At 41.4% G+C, this 17,469-nt stretch overlaps 1 long non-coding RNA gene across 1 annotated transcript; it reads left to right on the top strand.

Annotated features, from left to right (window-relative positions):
- The first annotated feature begins 280 nt into the window (after positions 1-280).
- On the top strand, positions 281-15,465 carry LOC140638572 (uncharacterized). The gene is made up of 3 exons (XR_012035593.1): positions 281-318; positions 1,450-1,526; positions 15,339-15,465. It is a non-coding gene; the product is annotated as an uncharacterized lncRNA (long non-coding RNA).
- Positions 15,466-17,469: the final 2,004 nt, after the last annotated feature.

Raw genomic sequence — 17,469 nt, 5'->3', positions numbered from 1 at the left:
TGTAAAATGTGGCCATTAGTGTCTGCATGCTCATTGGAAGCCTTAATTGGGATGGTTGGTTTATTTACATTTAATACATTAATTACAAGTGTATTTGATTTTATCTCCTGTCTTACCATTCCTTTGATATTTGTCCCACCTGTTTTATGTTTCTTTTTCTCTTCTTTCTTGCCTTTCTTTTAGATCAATCAAGCAGTTTTTAAATTCCAGTTTTTCACCTCTGTTAGCTTATTATTCATCCTCTTAACTTTGTTTTCTTTTTAGTGGCTGTCCTTGTGGTATCAGCATCCCTGATTCAGAAGAATCTAAGAAAACTTAGTAAGTTTTGCCCCTTTAGGATCTCAGAACACTTTGATTCCATTTTACCCTTTTTACCATTTGTTACTGGTTGCCATGCATTACAATTCCATGTGTATTTATCAAGCACAGATACATAATACACGTAACTAACATTATTACGAATGTTGAAAGCCAGCATTCATTTAGATGAACCAGTACGTTCACCTTCCATTGCTTATCCCCCTCTTCCTGTTTACCACTGTGTTTCCTGCAATTGTTTTCCTTCTGCCTGAAGAATTCCTTTTAGTGTTTTTTCTTTCTTTCTTTCTTTTTTTTCTCCCCAGCCTGTGCTCACGATGCACTCTCTTAGCTTCTGTTTGATTGGAAGGGTCTTTATTTTGCCTTTACTTTTGGAGGGTATTTTCACTGGGAATAGAATTCTAGGTTGCAAGTTATTTTCTTTCCTTTTCAGTCCGTGGTCTCTGCTGTTATTTCTGTTGATAAGTGAGTTGATTATTCATCTCATGGTTTTCCTTTGAAAATGTGTTGCAAGTTTTTTTTCTAAATGCTTTGAAGATGCTTCTCTTTGTTTTCCATTAGTTTCACTTAAGTGTCTTTTTATCCTGTACTTTATGAATCAGGCCTGGAAACTTTTTAACCATTATTTTTTTTTTTTTTTTTTTTTTTTTTTTTTTTTTTTTTTTTCTTTTTAACCATTATTATCTCTTTATTTTTTTTAAAGATTTTATTTATTCATGAGAGAAACACACACACACACACACACAGAGAGAGAGAGAGAGAGAGAGGCAGAGACACAGGCAGAGAGAGAAGCAGGCTCCATGCAGGGAGCCTAATGTGGGACTCGATCCCAAGACTCCAGGATCATGCCCTGGGCCAAAGGCAAGTGCTAAACTGCTGAGCCACCCAGAAATCCCTAGCCATTATTTCTCTAAATGTTGCTTCTGATCCATCTTCCCAGCGCATTCTAGAACTTAGTATATGGTATTACTGTCCACCCCAGCTGCTCAGGCCAGACCAGGGATCCATCCTTCAACTCCCATCCTTACATCAGATCCATTCACAAGCCCTGTCCAGATCTACTCCCACAGCTATGTCCTAAATCTGCCCTCTTTTCCAACCCATTTTATATCCTCCTTTCTTCACTTTCAGGCACAGAAGCTACTTCTTAGTATCTTGAAGCGGGTCTTGGCACCTGGTGCTTCCTCTCAGGAATGCTCATCCCCCAGGTATTCATACAAGTCCTTTCTCCTCTCAGTGGCACCCTACCTAGGAAGTCCTCTTTGGACCCATGTATCCAATGCTGTCCTCTCACTCTGCATTCATTCTTTATCTCATTACCCTATTTAAATTTCATGGGCTCCATTATTTCAGTTTTATGCATATAAAGACTGAGGCTTGGAGTGAGTTAATAACTTAACCTAAGATCACACAGATAATGAGTAGTAGGTGTTGGATGTGAATTAGGCCTAATTCTACAATGCTTGTGGGTTTTTTTTCACATTATTACATCCAATTCCCTATATGATGCTAAAAAAAAAAGAATTAAACAATCAACCTATAGAACTGTATTTGGCCATGCAGTTACTAGAAGGAGAATCTGGATTGTATAAAGTCCTTTTCTTTGTAATCTCTAGGTGATTTTTATTATGGCAAATTCAAGAAGTGAGGAAATTTCTGTTTTTTGGTAACAGAATTTAGGAGAACCTCCCTGGCTCAATTTTTTTTGAAACAAAAAGTAATAACTTTAGACACAGAAAAGTTGCTAAAATAGTTTGGAGAATTCCCATATACTCTTCACCCAGCTTCCCCAGATGTTAGGGTATTGTGTAACTCTAGTACAACGTTTAATATCAGAAACTGATATTTCTGGTGCAACAGAATCACTGATACCACTGGTGCAACACCGTCAACTAAACTACAGACTTCATTCAAATTTCATGAGTTTTTTGGTGTTTTTTTTTTTTTTAAGATTTTATTTATTCATAAGAGACACACAGAGAGAGGCAGAGACATAGGCAGTGGGAGAAGCAGGCTCCCTATGGGGAACCCAGTGCGGGACTTGATCCTAAGACCCTGGGACAATGGCCTAAGCCAAAGGCAGATATACAACCACTGAGCCACTCAGGCACCTGGATTTCACAAGTTTTTCCACACCTGTCCAGTCTTGGGTCCCACAATGCATTTAATTGTCTCAGTTCCTCCAATCTGTGACAACTCGTAGTCTTTTATGTCCTTGACAATTTTGAAGAACACAGCCAGTTGGGTAGAATGTCCCTTTGTTTGGGTCTTCTCATGCAGTGTCACAATTAGATTGGGGTTTTGTGTTTCTTGGCAAGAATATCACAGAAGCAATATCCCCTTCTCACTATATGATATTGCTATGTCATATTACTGGTGATATAAGAATCTTGGTCACTTGGTTAAGGTGATGTTTTTGGGGTTCTCTACCGTAAAATTACTAATTTTCCCCTTTGTACTTAATAAATGTCTTGGGAGAGATATTATTAGCATGTAAAGATCTCAGACTTTGGCCAACTCAAATTTTAGAATCCATCAGTGGATCTTGCCTGCGAGATTTTTTATTACTGTAGCAAAAGAAAGACATTTTAAGAACCTAATTTTGTAAGAAGTCTAGAAGCAGAGCAGGTGCAGAGGTTAGAGCAGTGCTCATCAGTCATTGAGAACCATGGTTCTTCTGTCTGCCATTCTTAGCATGGTAGCCTTTGTCCGCAAACTTGGTCTTCTGTGGCTGCCACAGTTGTGTAAACATAATGGCCTAGGTCTCTCGACCAGTAAGAGACTATTTCCCAGAGACCATCCCCAGCCTCCTCTAAAAATACTTCCCTCTTGTTGACCAGGATCTTAGTTATCTACTTATGACCAAATTGCAAGAAAATCGAAGGAAGTGTCTGACATTTCCAACCAGTATTTGGGAGGGTAGAAGGGTGGGCTCTGGCAGAGAAGCCTGGGGGAGTGAGTTTGGGGAGACAGCCCAGCACCTGAGGCAGTGCCTTGCAACTCAATCTTTGTAAATCTCAATAAATCTTTGTGGAGTGAATGAGGTTCTTTGTCTCTTGCCTAAAGACATAACTGGCCATTACATGGAAGCATTAGAGCTCTGGATTGTAGAATCAGAGAAGAGAGTGACTTAGAGAGTAGATCAGGGGAAGGGTGAGGACATCTTGGCAAGGATGGCAGAATGGCAAATGCGGGTCCCCAGTGGGAGAGCTCCCAGCTCTGGAAACCCTTAAACTTCACTGTGCTTTGATCTCCACCAGGATGATGCACCTCTGGCCCTGTTGTTCCTTCTCCAAAACATGGAGAGACCTTCACATGCATTTTTGAAGGAAGGCAGAGAAACCTATCTGCTAGACCCAATTGCCTCTACTCAAAAGGCTCTCTAGAGGCAGGGAGGCCCTGAAAGGAGGTCCCTGCTCCATAAACTCAGGCTTATGGCTCTGGGGGCCGTGGGCACAGCCTGGTAGCTTGTTTGGTAAATAATGACATTGTTATAAATATTTAATAAGTCAAGGGACTGCAGCACATGCAAAATTGATGAGGTCCCTGTGTGGGAAATGCGGGCTTTTCTCTGTATGTGTGCTCTGGAGAAGGCAGTTAGAGGCTGACGTCTGCTCCGGCTGACACCTGTATTTGTGGTAGGGCTGATGAATGGCCGGAGGAATATTCGCCATGTTTAGGAAGCATCAATCCATCATGCTGGAGTTTAGGCTGAGGGAGGAATTCACGGCCATCAATATTCTCCGTGTTTATTAAGCACTGCGTGCTGCATGAGACAGTGAGTCCTGCACTGGTCCTGGGAGCAGCGCCTCCAGAAAGGGCACGGTGGCTCCTTGATGAATGACTTTAATAAGAAGCGGCTTGGAAGTACCTTCAAGTAAGAAACTAATAACAATAATTAGATGTTTCTTAATCATTTATTTATTTTATAATTTATGCCCTGCCTGCTTCCGGAAAAGGAATGGTTGTTGCTTGCAATTAAAACACATCTACCCAGGATGGTTCAAATGAAGATAAACATGAGATCAGAAACCATATTGAGGGAGTGAATTTTTCTTAATCAACTTTGCTGCTACCCGCCGAGAATATTGTATTCCCTCTCCTCAGCAGTCACCTTTTGCTCTGCAGAGCCACAGGATGTAGCAGATGTAAAGCAGTGGCTGGAGGTGTCATGGGGACAGGAGGATGAGGCGGAAGCATGATGTGACCTGTAGTCTCAGCATCTCAGCACTGGGCTCCCAGCCACATTTGCATTTCATTTATCATCGCTCCAAACAAATCTGTGTGTCTGCAGCAGGGTGGCATGAAAAATTAATGCCCCTGTGTCAGGCAGAGCTTGTCAGAGTGACAGTGCAGAAAGAGGATAACAAAGGGGCGACATGCGTGGCACTTTCTACTTAACAACCACTCTTGTGTTCCCTGAATGCCTTCTCCCCAAGCCTGTGGGTTGGGCTAATGGGGCTTTAGCAGCCAGGCCCTCTGTAAGAGCTCAGGACAGAAAGTCTTTCTCTGTGCAGTTGCTCTGGCCCCATGTCTGACGTGTGCTATTCCCAGGGTAAAAGTGGCAGTGGTCAGAGCTGGGTGACCAGTTTCCCAGTCTTTGCTGAGCCATCCTGAGCTCAGAGGAGCAGAAGGAAGGCAGCCACCTAGAGGTTTCTCAGAGAGCAAGGTAGGGCAAAGATGTGCCAGAGAAGCTCCAGGGGAACAGGTGTGCACAAGGACAGGGAGGAGAGGTTTGAGTGTCCGATGCCTCAGAACCTCCGTGAGACTATGTGGATTTGTTCCTGCACATGTAGATGTTCCACAAATATTTGCTCAGAATCTCATGCTGGCTTCTTTCTGACCTGTGGTGCTAGTGGTAGGAAAAGCCACACACTTCCTGCAGCAGGGATGGTCTAATGGAGCAGTTCTGAAATCATGGATTCTGAAGCCAGACTGCCTGGGTTCAAGTCCCAGCTTTACCGCTTCCTAGCTTTGTGGCCTTGGGTAAAATTTTTTTTAGCAGTTTTGTGCCTCAGTGTCACATATGTATTTAGAAAAATGTCTGGCTTGGCATTAATCGGGTTAGTGACTATTATTTCCCTGACCTTCATCAAAGGTGAGTGGACAAGGAAGGCCATGGAACTCAGTGATCTAGCCTTGAGGCACATCAAAAAGGTTCTTGCAGTCAGAGCTGTGTACCAAGAGTTAGGAGCCTACTCACCTCCGGAATGGCCTTGGGAAAATATACATACTCTTCTCTCTGGTTGACTCACTAAAAAAAAAGTCCCTCTTGCCTCCCCTCCCCACCAAGCATGAGTATAAATGTGATGCTAGGTTTATGAGGTGAACTACTCTGACCCAAACCAGGGCTGAGCAAGGCACTGTCTTCTTATGACAGAGAAAGGAGCATAGCTTTCCTGCCCTCTGGAAATTTAGTAGTAATCTTCAGGTACTGGATCTCTTCCCTCATCGCATATTAGAATCCCTGGAGGGATTTAAAAAAAAAAATCCTGATGTCTAGAACCCTCACCTAAAGATTCTGATTGGTCTAAGGTGAAGGTGGGGTAGCAGGATGTTTTTATGGCTCCCTCCATGTTCATTCTACAGCACATTTCCCATAGCATCTGTGGAATCAGTGAAAGGATAGAGAATGTTAGGTTTTTTTCTAAATGAATGGTGGAGAAATTTAAAAAAACGGCAGAGCCAGGCAGTAGGTTAGAGAATGCTTTAATGGGGAGCGCTCCCAGGTGAGGTTCTGTGACTCCTAGAGGTGGCCCGAGTCGGGGAAGTTGTGCAGGGGTTGGAGAGTGTGGGGTTTTTTTTTTTTTTTTTTTTTTTTTTTTTTTTTGAGTGTGGGGGTTTTTAAGCCTTATTGGTTCCAGGTCTGGATCTGGGTGGGCCCCTTGCCAAATTAGGCAAGGGAACACCGTGTCTGTCCCTAGGTGGTTGGCTGGGGGTGGGGATAGTACAGACGATGGGGGGGTGGACCCTGGCTGGAAAGTCCCAGATGGAAAGTTTCAGTTTTCCAACTAGGTTTTGATTTACTGGAGATGATGTGGTGGTCACGGTTGCCTTGGTGGGAAGATCAGCCATTTTGGGTGCCCCTGTCTCTCAGCCAGCCCAACAGAGAAAAGGACCATTGAGTACAGGACAATCCAAGGGACAAGTCCTGAGTTCTAGGGAGTAGGGGTTCTACAGTACAATCTTGGAGCGGGCATTCACAACCTATAGGGGTAGGGGTTATCCTGTAGTGTGTGATTAGTACCTATCCTGTACTGTATGTGATTAGCCCCTTGGGGAGGGGGTTATTGGGGGGTGAGGGGAATAACTAAATATATGCATAAATAAGAGAAAGAACTTTCAATTATTTATGAAAAGAAGGCTTTTCACAGACTGAATATGATAATATGCCATAAACCAAAGGGCATATTTACCTCAACTTTCTGCAATTGAGGTCAGTTAGACAAACAACCTAATGATCAAACAAAGCAGAATTTCCTTCTTCTGGTCTCATGATCCATCCACAAGAGGAGTCATTAATGAAGCTCACTCTCAGCTACTGGCACTGAACTATCTTCACCTATTTCTGAGAAAAACCTCTGGACACATGAAAGAATTCATCAAAGTGAAGGAGGGGAAAGTACCCAGAAGACTCAGGACAAGGTATACACTGTGAAGCCAAAGCCATGCTGTTGCCAGGAGATATAGGGGAGTAAGGTAATGACAGAAGCACAAGCAGGGTCCTATGAAAAGGTATCATCAGAGGAGCGAAAGAAATTTTGGAGATACAAAGCATAATTTCAAAAATCGGATAGCATAATCAACTGAATAAATTAAAAGGCTTTATCAAGGAACTCCTCTAGAATTTGGTTTAAAAAGACAAAAATCATAAAAGACAAGATATGAAACTAGATCAAATTATTCAATACTTATGTAAAAAGGAGTTCCAGAAATACATAATGAAGTAGATGGAGGGGAAGAAATAATCAAAGGAAAGAAGAAATTTGGTTGACCTGAATACTTAAATTTTGTGTCAAAAGGTTTCCTGATTTATGCTTAGGATTAGTTGAAAAAAAAAAACTCTGCACTTGGAGATGTTTTGTGGATTTTTATAAATTCTAAGTATAAAAAGAAGATACTAAAATTAGCTAGGGGAAGAGAAGAGCAAACTAAACCCAAAGCAAGGAGGAGGAAATCATAAAGATTACAGTGGAAATTTGTAAAATAGAGACTAGAAAAATAATAGAGAAAAATCAACGAAGCCAAAAGTTGATATTTTGAATGAGCCAACAAAATTGGCAAATCTTTAGCTAGACTGATTAAGAAAAAAAAAAAACTCAAATTATTAAAATTGAGAATGAAAAAGAGGACATTTATAATATTGTGATTGATAATAAGAAATGCATATTTGGTCTTCATCCTGGTTCCTGGCACAGAGCTCCTAAAACCTTTGGAATTTCCTGAGAAGAGTGATAAATATGAAAGGAGTGTCTTTTGTTATTCATACGAAGCCCCTTTAACCACATCTGAGTTCATATTATTGAGGTGACTTGCTGCCATCATACTTGTGAAAAGCTGAATGCTTTCTCCCTAAAATCAAGAATAAGAAGGATGTCTGCTCTCACCACTTCTATTCAACATTGTATTGGAGGTTGTAGCCAGGACAATTAGCTATAAAAGGGAATAAAAGGCATCCAGATTGGACAAAGAAGTCAAATTATCTCTAATTGCAGATGACATGGTCTTGTGTGTAGAAATCATAAAAAATCCACTAAAAATGATTAGGACTAATAAATGAATTCAGTGAGACTGCAGCATATAAGGTCAATATACAAACATCAATTGTATTTCTATACTAGTAATGAACAAATTGGAAATGAAAAGAAGAAAATAATACCATTTCCAATAGCATCGAAAAATATAATAAAAACACAAAAATAATAATACACTTAACAAAAGAGATTTAGAACTTCTACATTACAACTATAAAACATTGAAAGATATTAAGCAAGATTTAAATAAACAGGCTCTATATTGGAAGACAGTATTGTTAACATAGCAATACTCCCTAAATTAATCTATAGATTCAATGAAATCTTTGTCCAAATCACAGCTGACTTCTTGAAGAAATCAACAGGCTTATGCTAAGATTCATATGGAAATTTATGGAAACCAGAATAGATAAAAACAAATCTTGAAAGAGAAGGACAAAGTTGAAGGACTCACACTTCCTGATTGCAAAACCTACTAGAAAGCTACAGTGATCAAGACAGTGTGGTATTGCCATAAGGATAGACATGTTGATCAATGGAATAGAATTGAAAATCTAGATAGAGATCCTCATATTTACAGCCAATTGATTTTCAACAAAGGCATCAAGACAACCCAGCGGGAGAAAGTACAGTCTTTTTTTAAAAAAAATATTTATTTATTTATTTATTTATTTATTTATTTATTTATTTATTTATTCATAGAGACACAGAGAGGCAGAGATACAGGCAGAGGGAGAAGCAGGCTCCCTGCAGGAAGCCTGACGTGGGACTCGATCCTGGGGCTCCGGGATCACGCCCTGGGCTGCAGGCGGCGCTAAACCGCTGCGCCACTGGGGCTGCCCCAAAGTATAGTCTTTTTAACAAATGCAGGGATAACTGGATCTCACATGCAAAAGAATGAAGTTGAATGTCTACCTCACACCATGCAGAAAAATTAACTCAAAATGGTTTGAAGACTGAGATATTAAGTACTAAAACTCTTACATTCTTAGAAGAAAACAGATATAAATCTTTGTGACCTTGACACCAAAAACACAAACAGAAGGAAAAAAGTAATTGACATCATCAAAATTAAAAGTTTTTATGCTCAGGACATAAATGAAAAGTGAAAAGACAGCCCATAGAATGGGAGATAAATTTTGCAAATCATATTTCTGATAAGGAACTTGTACTAATATAGATAAGGAGCTCTTACAACTAAAAAATGCAAAGACAACTCCTTTTAAGAATGGGCAAAAAAAAAAATAGTTCCCTAAAGAAGATATACACATGACTGGGATGCCTGGGTAGCTCAGTGGTTGAGCATCTGCCTTTGGCTCAGGTTGTGATCTGGATGGAGTCAGAGTCTGGCATCAGGCTCCCTGCAGGGAGCCTGCTTCTCCCTCTGCCTATGTCTCTACCTCTCTGTGTCTCTCATGAATAAATAAATAAAATCTTAAAAAAAAATATATATATATATGTATATATATACACATGACCAATAAACATGTGAAAAGATGTCAACATTATTAGTTATCAGGGAAATGCAAATCAAACCTACAACGAGATAGCATTTCCCACTTACAAGAATGGCTAAAATACAAAAGATGTGATAAGAGTTGGAGAGGAGAGGAAAAATTGGAACCCTCATCCACTGTTGGTGGGAATGTAAACTGGTACAACCACTTTGGAAAACAGCTAGGAAGTTCCTCAAAAAGTTAAACAATCCAGTAATTCCACTCACAGGTATATACCCCAAAGAATCAAAATCAAGATGTTCAAACAAAAACTTGTACATGAATATTTATAGCAACATTATCCACAATATTAAAAAAGGAAAACAATTGAAATGTTGTGTGTGTGTGTTGTGTGTTGTGTGTGTTGTCTTGGTGTGCCTCTACATGAATGGATGAAAAAATGTGGTATACTCATACAATGGAATAATCAGGAACAAAAAGAAATAAAGTACTGATACCTGCCAACATGGATGAACTGTGAAAACATGCTAAGTGGAAGAAGCTGATGTTAAAAGACCACGTAATGTATCATTCCATTTATATGAATCCATTTATATGAAATGTTGAGAATAGGCAAATCCATGGAAGCATAAAATAGATTAGTAGTTACCTAAGGCTGTGGGCAGAAGTGGGATGGAGGAAGGGTGGAGGGGGTGGGGGGAGTTTGGGTGAAATAGGGATTACTTCTAAGGGATACAGAGTTTCTTGTTGGAGTGATGAAAATATTTTAAAATAGACTGTGGTGATGGTTGCACAACTCTGAATATACTGAAAACCATGTACATTTAAAATTGGTGAATTATATGATATGTGAATTATAGTTTCAATAAAGCTGTTATAAAAATAACAGTGGTAAATCACTGATATCAGTGAAAATTAGAGTTGGCCAAGTAACAGTGTGGTGGTTAAGCCTATTAAAATTGAGAAAAACGTTTTATTGGGAAAAAGAAGATTCTTTGTACCACAATTATCAACATTTTGACAGTCTTACTTCATCTCATAGCATATTTTTAAAGATCAATGATAATCTGGGACTATATAAGCTTTTACATATTTAGAATACATATTTAGCATTCTTTTCAGCTGTCCATAGATGAGTAGGAAAAACTCCTTCCTCTTGCGTCTTTCTCCTTTACTCTCACACAACTACCACACTCACAACACTTTGGACACCAGATGTATGGTGTTTTTCCCACACAAAGCAACTCTCCATGATACCAGCTGGGTATCCTACTGGATAGTCAATTCAATTCTGACACTAACTTGAGTAGCACAGAATCCATAGGTTAAGGGCCCAGTCCCACAAGACTGCCCCCCCTCCCCACTTCAGATGCAATTCACAAGTGGTAGGTCACAGGTTACCCACAACTTCTGTTGACTTGGCTACAAATCAGAGGTTTCATGATTACCTTCACCTCCCTACTTTGAATTCAAGTATTTGCTAGAGCAGCTCATAGAATTAAGAGAAACACTTTTTACACTTACTGGGACAACATATGAAAAGATAAAGAGATACAAAGAGCAAGGTCTGGGAGGGTCCCAAGCACAGGAGCTTCTGTCCCTGTGGAATTGGGGTACATCACCTTCCTGGTATGTGGATATGTTCACCCGCATGGAAGTTCTGCAAACCCCATACTTTGAGATTTTTATGGAGGCTTCATCATATCAGCATGATCAGTTATTGACTCCATTTCTACCCCTTTTCCTTCTGTGGGGAATGAGGAGGAGAGAGTTGGTGGGACTGAAAATTCCAGGCTTCTAATCATATCTTGGTCTTTCTGGTGACCAGCCTCCATCCAAGGGCCACCCAGGAGCCCACCCGGAGTTCTTTCATTAGACCAAAAGACACTACTATCACCTAGGAAATTCCAAGGCATTTAGGAACTCTGTGTCAGGAACTGGAGTCAAATATTAGAACAAAATAAGTTTTCAGTGCTCTGGTCACTTAGGAAATTACAAGGGTTTTAGGAGTTCTGTGCAGGAACTAGGGGCAGAAACCAATGTATCTCTTTTCTATTATTTCATAACAATACTTTTAAAGAATTATTATTCACTGAAGATGGGAATTGTCTATTTTGTTTTACATGCTGAATTCTTTTATGACTCAGAAATGCTTTCAGATGCAAGTAACAAGAAACCCAACCACAGTGGCTTATACGAACATGAGGCTACTATTTTCTTCATATGAGAAATCTGAAAGTAGGCAGCTGCTGATATTGGTATAGATGCTCAACAATGTCAAAGCAAATATTTATGGAATTCTCTTGGTGTGCCTCTACATTAACAGTCAAGACAGGAAGAAGGAAGAAGAAGACAAGGCGGCACTAACATCAGAAAAGCAAAAGTTTAAAAAAAGAAGAAAAAGCTTTCCCAGGAGTCCCACCAACTTCCACTTACATCTGGGTCACATAGCCACCTCTGGCTGGAAAGCGGATGGGAAAAGGAGGGTCAGGGATGAGAATGGGAGGCAGGACACCAACCAACAATATCTGCCAGGATCCCAATGTCTCTAACAGTTTTTGATGTATAGTGGGAGGTATCTTCATCATCCTTTATAAATATCTGTTGAATGCATATGGTAAAATATTTATTCACAAATATTCAGCCGTCCTCCATTGAGAGGATAAGACAGCCATGCTCTGTTGAACTCAGGCCTCCAAACTTTCTTTGGCCAATGAAATGGACACAGAAGTGGCTTTAAGAGCCAGGCTCTCTTTTCTCTGCCCCTGTGATCATGGAAGCATGTGTCAAAATGGAGCCTCTATCAGCTCAGGTCCCTGAGTGAGCATGATGAGAAGAATACCCAGTTTACCCATGTTATTTAAGCCACTGAGAATTTTTGATTGTTACTGCAGCTTAACCTTAACCCATCCTGACTGATACAATGTATGTACCCAGGCAAAGCAATGCACAACAAATCCCCAAATTAAAATTTTACAAACTATATTTCCCAATCCCATTAATAGCAAGACTATGCCTAAATTAAGATAAGTGGTAGCCATCTGGAAATGAGACAAAATAAAAAATAGCCCTTCTGTCAAAGTGGAAATCGATACTGAAAAAACAGACTAGACATTTAAGATGATGAGGACACTCTATAAAAATACATACGGGAGTGTGACTAAAGTTATTCTTAGTAAAATCCATAATCTAAAGCTGTTATTACTAAAATAAATATGCTTGAACACTGAAGATGAGAATAATTGGATTAAGAATTCAAAATAAGGAGCTAGAAAATGAAGAGCAAAATAAAAGTGAGAAGAAGAAATTAATAAAGATAAGAGCTTACATTAATCAAAAGCAAAAAAGTCAGTGGAATTGATTAATCAAATCAAGGACCAGAACTTTGAAAGGATAAATCAAATAGACAAATTTCTGGGAAGTGTGATTTCCCTCAAAGCAGGTAGAAATATAGATAGATACTCAATGTAAGGCATGAGAAAAGAACAATATAAACTGCTACAATATTTCTGGTGGGTGGATTGACACAACTGTCAAAATGTAAAATGTGCATACCTTGAAAACTTGATGAATGAATAAATGTTGGGTTGAACTGAATGAGGTTCTGAAATGTTGAAGTCTCATAGGAAAATACTACCTTTCTGTAAGAAGTTTGGAAGCCCAGACTTGATGAACAGGGTTAAACTGGAACCCCCTTCTCCATTAGCCTTTGGAGAAAGATGTGTCTCAATCATTTTGGTCCTGGAGACGGGCCATATGACCTTAGCCCCGTGATCCTGTGAATCGGTCCTGTACAAAGGGGGTGATCCCAGATATCTTACTTCCTTCTTCCCTTCTGGAAATGTTTTTCTGAATTGACAGACAAACCATCCCCAGGCTCCCAGAGCTTCCCTGGTCTCCATGGGTGTTCACAGTAATGGCTTCACTCACGGAGCTGTCCTTGCCTGATGCCTTCAGAGAATCTCCTTGAGGCAACTTGCCCCTTCTCATGCTATGAACCAAGGCCTTTTCGAACTCACGTTCACGTCCCCCTCCTCTTTCACAGTGTTGCCCTAGGCTTTAATCAGCATTTATAGCTAGAAGGCTGGGGCTCATTCTGAGCTCTGGACTTTACTCTGCCCTTAGCACCTTCATCACCCATGGGAAGATTTCTTTAATGCCCAGAATTCTGGAATGCAAAGTGCAGATACATCCAGGCTCCTGGCCTAGAGTAGTCAGTCCCTGGCCACTGGGATTCATGGCCAGAAATGAATTCATTCATTTATGCATGTTTGCATTTATTCGTTCACTTCAGTCAGTCAAAAACAATATTTATTTGCATAACTATTCAGTGCCGGAGTCAGCAGTGAAACCAACAGAGGAAAATCTTTGCCCTCCTAAAGCTAACATCTAGTAGGCCAGATAAACAGTAAACAAAATAAGTAGGTGAACTAAAGTGTATGTCAGTAGTAAAATCTATGGGGGAAAATAAAACGGAGGTGGAGGATAGGGAGTATGTAAGGCGTAGAGGCCCCACTGAGAAGTGACATTTGGATAAAGGTGTGAGGGAGTGAACCCTGAAGCTTTCCAGGAGAGACATATTCCAGGCAGAGGGAATGGCAAGTGAAAAGCCCTAAAGAGGAAGCTTATGAAGAGGATCCGAGGAGACAGCAGGGAGGTCAGTGGTGCTGGAGCTGAATGAGCAAAGGGATGAGTACTAGGAGGCAAGGCCAGAGGGAACAGCAGGGTGGAGGCCATTGTCAGAACCCTGGCTTTCTTCTGAGTCAGCTGGGAGCCACTGGGGGACCCTCGGAGGGGGAGTGACGTGAAAGGACTCTGGCTGCTGTGCTGGAAACGTACTGTAGTGAAGCTGGGATAAACATAGGAGGCCAATCAAGAAGCTTCTGTAATAATCTGGTGAGAGGTGATGGTGGCGTGGGCCAGGGTGACGGCCTGGAGGTGGGTGAGAAGGGGAGTGTGAAGAAAGGTGACAGTGACAGCTCCAATGCCAGCTTTTCACACCCAGATCTTGCACCTTCTGTAGGAATCCCTGCAAGGTAGCATGAGCTCTCATCCCTCATCTTCTAACTCCTTCCCCTCTGAGGGCCTGCATGAGGTCATCTTGGAAAGCTGTTCCCTAGAACTCTGATTCTCCCTCCAGAGGGCTCTGTTCCCCACTGTTGGATGAAAACCGAATAGGATGAGAACACTGAGTGAGCATGGGCTCATCTGAATTCTGCCTCAGCCCCCTTGCTCTCTTCAGTGACAGGAAAAAAACATCGCCGTGTAAGCTGCTCAATGAAAAACAATATTTAATTAGGGCTGAGAGAGTTAGACAAGCAAACAATTAAATGTTCTATTACGATCAGTCTTTAGCCATTTAAGCTTCAGTTCAATAAGGAATCATTATAAAGGTCTAATAGAAATGAAAATATAAATAGGGTAGTTTTGTGTTGCATTTCAACCATTGCCTCAGCCTTGCAGATCTAAAGTCGGTTTGACCATGGCAGGTGAAGGCTCCCTGACACAAGGAGACTTAGCACAGACAGGAAGGAGGTAGAAGGCAGGGATGTCCACCAGCTGGCGGGGGCGGAAGCGAGAGCCTTTCAGCTAAGCCTGTTTCATCCTGCACAACAGGGGCTTTTTCATTTTATTTTTAATGTCTGGGAAGCAACACGAGAATTATAGCTGGGAGGCAGGAGAGGCAGCTTAAAAGAAGCTTCTAGATGTCTTGTGAGACGCTGGATTATAGAATAAATATGTCTAATAAAATCCCCCTGGTTACCCACCTTTGAGGATTTGGAAATAACGTTAAGACTGTTTCTTGAAGGGATTGCTTCACTGCATTGGGAAAACCATCTGCTCAGGGCACCACAATCACAGCAGAGGGCTTTGGAATAAAGATATCATCCATCACTGCGGTCTGAGTCTCTGCATCCAGGACACCTGCACATCCTCCTGGGGATGTAGAGAGGCAAGTCTGGGTCACCTCTTCCTTGTATCCTTTCAATGTCTTTTTTCCTCTCAAGGAGTTCCCGTCTCTTCTCTGGAATATCCAGTGTGTCATAGGGTCTGGTGTGGATGTAGTCCTAAGATGAGTCACGTCTTTGGGACTGCAAGTGACGGAATATCCCACTCAAATTTGTTTAGGCACAATGGAGAACCTGTTGGCTTGTATAACTGAAAATTCTGGGGGCTGGATCTAGCCTTGGGCATGACTGGATCCAGGTGTGGAAATGAAGCCCACAGGAATGCATCCACCTCAGTCTTTACTCTGCTTTCCTTGGTGTTGGCATCATTCACAGACAAGCATTCCCTGGGTGACAGCAAGACAGCTTCTGGAAACGCCAGGTTTATATATCAGTCTTTTCAGCAATTTGGCAGTAGAGAAATGACTTCTAATACCTCTAGTCAAAAACAGTTTTGGTTACGTGCCCATCTGCAATCTGATTATGGTACTCAGAAGAGTGGAACACTCAGATTGACCAGACTAGGGTCATATGCCCATCCCTGGATCCAGAGGGGGGATTAGCCCCTACATTAATCACATGATTATAAATGGGAGAAGGGTAGCTTCCCAGAGGAAAATCAGCGTACAGTTTCCAAAAGTAGATGTTGGCTAGGTGTAGTAAGAGATTACCCGACATCCTTGCCTCCTGCTTTTCACAGTCATGACAAAAACTTGTAAGTCTATTTAAGCTTAGATACATTGGGCATAGTAGGATTGCTGTTGTAGCTTCATCACAAAGGCAGCAGCTGGGGAGAGGAGACAGTTTGGACCCCATGAGATGACAGAGACCCTTCCCTTGATCTTCCAATATCTTTCAGGCTCCAAACTCTGACTTGAAGTTCACTTATCTACTTTAGGATATTGTTCAAGACATGAGCCAGGGAAGAACACACATAAAATGAGGTACAGAGTAATGTCTCAGGCTCATGGATCCAGGCCTTGAGAAAAGACCCTCTTTTTTCATTGCATGACTTGGGTTGTCATCAACTGTAATATCTAGAGCAGAAGTTGGCAAACTTTCTGTAAAGGCCCCCTGGCTATTAAATATCTTAGGTTTTGCAAGGCTCTGTGGCAGCTACTCAACACTGCCACTGTAGTGCAAAAGCGGCCATAGACACAGTAAGCAGTAGGCTTGGCTGTGTGCCAATAAAACTTTATTTACAAAAGCAGGCCACAGACCAGTATTGGGTCATGGACCATAATTTGCTGGCCTCTGATTCAGAGCACTGTTGCAGGTTGGGCTCCTTGGAACACCACAGTGGAGACAGAATGCAAAGGTTTTTTGCACTGTAAAAGAAAAGGAAGGAGAGAAGGGAGAAGGCAAGATGGGGTCAGGGGAGCCCTGAGACTACATTGCAGACCTCATAAGGTTTCTCCCAATCCAGGGGGAGTGCTAGAGCCCAGGCTGCCTATCAGAGGAGTCCCACATGGGCAAAAATGACGAGGCCCTAGTACTACAACCTTGCTCAGTCATTGGCCAGGGGCCAACCCACAAAGAGTGTTACCTTGATTCAAAGGTAAGGACCCTGAAGGAGCTACCAGATGGAGGCTGTCAATTATTCATAGTCCTTGCCACTGGGCAGCTTGCTTCTCTCAAAGGGAGACTTGAGTGATGTATCTCTGGGTCTTCTACAAGCCCCTAGATCAAGAAGTAAAGGTGGGGAAAGAGGTCAGGGAGAAAGACTTGCTTGCACCAAAGTAGGACTTTGATCTACCTTTAGAACGGGCCAAAAAGTTTAGTTTTGGGACAAAAGCCTTTTTGTACAAAGCTTGATTTTGCCTATAGCATTCCTTCTCTTGAGAACCTGTGGTGACATTTATCAGTAGAATAAGAAGCCAAGGCCCTGGCTTCTGGCCAAACTCATTGTGGCCACCACATTTGAGAGTGATTAATCAAGCTCAGTTTTTTTTCCCCACTGGCAAACATTTGATTATAGTTTGGCTTCCCATG

This window comes from Canis lupus, chromosome 8, assembly GCF_048164855.1.
Source record: "Canis lupus baileyi chromosome 8, mCanLup2.hap1, whole genome shotgun sequence".
Taxonomy (NCBI): domain Eukaryota; kingdom Metazoa; phylum Chordata; class Mammalia; order Carnivora; family Canidae; genus Canis; species Canis lupus.
The sequence above is the reverse complement of the archived record's forward strand: the minus strand, read 5'-3'. Positions and strand labels throughout refer to the sequence as shown.